Raw genomic sequence first — 4,788 nt, 5'->3', positions numbered from 1 at the left:
TTAACTTTAGTTTAAGGTTAAATAAGATAAAATTTTGTTAATTCAATAACAGTCCTCTCTATCGAATCTAACGGTCCTACAAGTGGTATCAGAGCAGGTACCGCTCTGATTTGGTGCAACCATCAATCAGACTGGGGGTGAAACTTTGTTTTCTTTTTTGTTTTCAAGTTCGACGCTTAATTCTAAAACTGGTGCATCATTACTTTAATATTTTTATTATTAATCTAAATTGGTGCAACACAAATCTAGATTTTTTTCTACTACTTATCTCTCTCTTCCCGCACTACTAATCCAAGACCAAGTCTTGGGATTTTTTTTGTTTCTTTTCTTTCGTCTGTGCGCAGGACTAAAATGTCTCAGACAGAAGGATTCAGCACAGTACGACCTCCACTCTTCAACGGGGATGATTTTCCGTACTGGAAAAAGCGGATGGAGGTCTACCTTAAAACAGACTTCGACCAGCGGATGAGCATTACGAGACCCTACAAAATTCCAGTGGACAACTCCGGGAATCTACTGGATCCTGAAGACTGGACAGCAGACTTGAAGAAAAAGGCATCAACAGAAAATAAAGCGATCAACACTCTACAGTGCGGATTGATAAGAGAAGAACTAAACAGAGTCGGCCCACACAAAAATGCTAAAGAGCTATGGGACAGATTGATAGAACTGCACGAAGGAGCGAGCGACGCCAAGGTAACAAAACGAGACCTGCTTTTAAATAAAATTTTAATATAAAAATGCGAGGAGAAGTGAATAAATCAACTCCACGCAAGCATCAAGGACATCCTTAACGGGCTTCATGCGATAGGCCACCGGATGGAAAATAGAGACTTAATAAGGTGCGCATTAAATGCTTTTCCACGTAATAGTTGTGGGCATCAATAGTGGATGCCTATAAAATTTCTAAAATCTTTCTAAGTTAAAGTTAGATGAGCTTTTCGTGAATTAGAATTACATGAACAAACTAATCTTGGAGAGAAAGGTATAGCTTTATTTGCGAGTTCCACCAAAGAAAAGAAAAGCAAGCTGAATTTGAAGAAGATTTGACCAAGATCAAGGCGAAGAACACAGTGAACTTGGTAAGAAAAATGTTCACCAGGAGAAAAGGAGCTTCAGCAAAAAGGACCTTCAAAAGATCAGTTCTCCATCGAACAAAAGAACGTGACTTGCTACGGCTGCAACAAAAAGGGACACTACAAAACTGAAGTTCGACAAACCGAAGCCAACAAAAGAAGGCCCTCAAAGCAGCGTGGGACGACTCCTCGGACGAATCGGAGGAAGAAGAGCAGAAACATCGAGCCACCTCGCACTGATGGCCCACGAAGCTGAAACAGAAGATGAAGACGGGTCTGAACCTGAAACAAGCCACGAGTCCGTACTCGTTTTCGAAGGCCCGAATGAGGTATATTTTAATTTAAACAAATTTTTTTTTAGAATTATTTCCTGTTTAAATAGTAAATTAATTAAAATCGAAAATGAAAATAAATCACTTCTTGAGGAAAATCAAGACCTCAAGGAACAGATAAAAATTCAAATCCAACTCCAGATCTAACACTTAAGGAGGAAAATTTGTCATTGAAAAATGAGATCAAAAATTTAAAAGAAATGTTAGAAAAATTCACAACAAGATCAAAAAATCTAGACTTAATCCTAAATAATCAAAAAGCATGCTATAATAAAACCGGACTAGGATATAAGTCAAATTCAAATAAAACCTTCAAATCATTAATAATCCAATACAAATCAACCAATCTAGCTTGGGTTCCAAAAGCGTGCTTAACCACGCAAATAGGACTTAATCAATATTATATACCTAAAGAAAAAATACATTATATAAAATCGAATAAACCAAACCAAAATCCAAAATACAAACCTAAATCAAGTTCAAAATTTGAACACCTTAAAAATCAATAAAATTATCATCAAGTTAACCATAACTATAAAAGGAATCGACACAAACCTAAAACCAAAATTTAAATGAATGGCCAATAATTCAGGGGGAGGCTCCAGAATAGCTGGCACCTCCAAAACTAACTTACCCGACAGGGTAACCCAAAATTTACCAACCGGCAGGGTAATTAGGATTAGTTAAAAACAGACCAAGTTTAACTTGAATCATGGTACTGGTGAAGTTTTTGGATGATAGTACGTTAGGGAAACTTGAGCATCGCATGTCTAGAAAGATATGGTTTCGATCTGGTGCATTTGGCCAAGTGGAACTGACCGAAGCTACCCTTAAATGGATCCTAATCAGTTAGACCAAGATTTAGTACTAAGTTCCGTGGATAGGACTATTCGGAAAACCTTGAAGGGTTGGTTACTTCTAATGATGTCCATGTGACTCACCAAGCTTAGAAGTTTATCCGAAGAATGCCTATTTGTGGAAACCAAAACTAAACCTGAATCTAATGCTAGTTAAACCAAACTCTGTAACCAAACCAATTTCATCTCACAAAATCTTAGGATTCCCTGATTGATAATGTAGATCGGGTGAGATGAATAAGACTTCAAAATTTCAATTTTAAACTTAAAACTTAATTTCAAAATTTTAACTTTAAACTTAAAAATTAATTTCAAAATTTTAATTTTAAACTTAAAAATTAATTTCATTTTTAAGTTTAAAATTAAAATTTTAAACTTAAAAATTAATTTCAAAATTAAAATTTTAAACTTAAAATTAATTGCAAAATTTCAATTTTAAACTTAAAAATTAATTTCAAAATTTCAATTTTAAACTTAAAAATTAATTTCAAAATTTCAATTTTAAACTTAAAAATTAATTTCAAAATTTCAATTTTAAACTTAAAAATTACTTTCAAAATTTCAATTTTAAACTTAAAAATTAATTTCAAAATTTCAAATTTAAACTTAAAAATTAATTTCAAAATTTCAATTTTAAAACTTAAAAATTAATTTCAAAATTTTAATTCTAAACTTAAAAATTAATTTCAAAATTTCAATTTTAAACTTAAAAATTAATTTCAAAATTTAATTTTAAAGTTAAAAAATTAATTTCAAAATTTTAATTTTAAACTTAAAAACTTAATTTTAAAATTTTAATTTAAAACTTAAAAAATTAATTTCAAAATTTTAATTTTAAACTTAAAAATTAATTTCAAAATTTTAATTTTAAACTTAAAAAATTAATTTCAAAATTTTAATTTTAAACTTAAAAATTAATTTCAAAATTTTAATTTAAATTAATTTCAAAATTTTAATTTAAATTAATTTCAAAATTTTAATTTTAAACTTAAAAGTTAATTTCAAAATTTCAATTTTAAACTTAAAAAATTAATTTCAAAATTGTAATTTTATACTTAAAAAATTAATTTCAAAATTTTAATTTTAAACTTAAAAATTAATTTCAAAATTTTAATTTTAATTAATTTCAAAATTTTAATTTTAAACTTAAAAGTTAATTTCAAAATTTCAAATTTATACTTAAAAAATTAATTTCAAAATTTTAATTTTAAACTTACAAAAATTAATTTCAAAATTTTAATTTTAAACTTAAAAATTAATTTCAAAATTTTAATTTTAAACTTAAAAAATTAATTTCAAAAATTTAATTTTAAACTTAAAAATTAAAATCAAAATTTTAATTTTAAAACTTAAAAGTTAATTTCAAAATTTTAAACTTAAAAACTATTTCAAAATTTTAAAACTTAACTTCAAACCTAATCTCAAAAAAAAAAAAAATAAAAAAAAAAATAAAAAAGTCAGAAACCAGGGGCGGGCGCCCCTGATATTCCCCTCCGGGGCGCCCGGAAGGGGATCCGGGCGCCCGGAGTCCCCTATAAATAAGGGGCAGCAGGCGCCGTTGGGCCGGCTAGGAGGGGGTTGTTGGATATCCTGCTAACACAAAAAAAAAAACAAGCCCTCCTCGAACTCTTTAGGCTAACACTTGCATAATTAAGTTAAGCAGATAAATTAAAAGCATAAAGAAAAGCGAGGCACAAAAGATTTACTTGGTTACAACCGATGTGGTTGTTAATCCAAGGAAGATTAAGCTCAATAAAAACTCCTTCAAGCGGAGAAGCCTCGTACAGCGTTGAAGTGCAGAAAATAGAAGCTTAGACTAAAAGAGAGTGTGCAAGCACTGGATTTACAATCAGTGAGTTCTGTTTAAGCTTCTGGACCAAGGCTATATTTATAGTCTTGGTCCGGGCGCCTGGAAGGGTTCCGGGCGCCAGAGAGATTTATAATTCCCAAACGAGTCAAGCTCGATCCTTGTGATAAAAGTTCGATTCGAGCTCGAGCCTGAATATAACTTGAACGAGCCGAACTCAAGCATAAGTTGACTTTTCGACTCAGTTCAACTTGTCATCCCTCGATCCGCTGTGTTTATAGAAGACAGGCTTGAATCTGGCTACAATGTGATCTAGATCCAGATAGATAGGAACCCATCTTCCTTCTCGTCGGACGCTTCATGCCCTTCAAGCCACAGTTCCTGCTCATGAGATATTGTACCCACATGCTAACCTTCACGCTCGAGTCTCTTGCTCCCGAGCAATCTTCCGCTCTGGCTTTGTACCTCGGAACCACCGCGCACTTCCTTCTCGTCCGCCGGTGTACTCCGCAGACACCTCGTCCCTCGGACGCCTAGTGTAGTCCTTCTCGCTAGCTGCGTCTTCCGCTCGAGTACCTGTGCTCCTAAGTTCCTGCACAATTAGACACAAGGTTAGAAACAACGCAGGACCTAACTTAACTTGTTGATTACACCAAAATAACCTTGGGGTTCGAACAATCTCCCCCTTTTTGGTGTGATCAACCCAAGTTAAGCTA

This window comes from Zingiber officinale, chromosome 11B (assembly GCF_018446385.1).
Source record: "Zingiber officinale cultivar Zhangliang chromosome 11B, Zo_v1.1, whole genome shotgun sequence".
Lineage (NCBI taxonomy): Eukaryota > Viridiplantae > Streptophyta > Magnoliopsida > Zingiberales > Zingiberaceae > Zingiber > Zingiber officinale.
Note: the sequence above shows the minus strand (reverse complement) of the source record.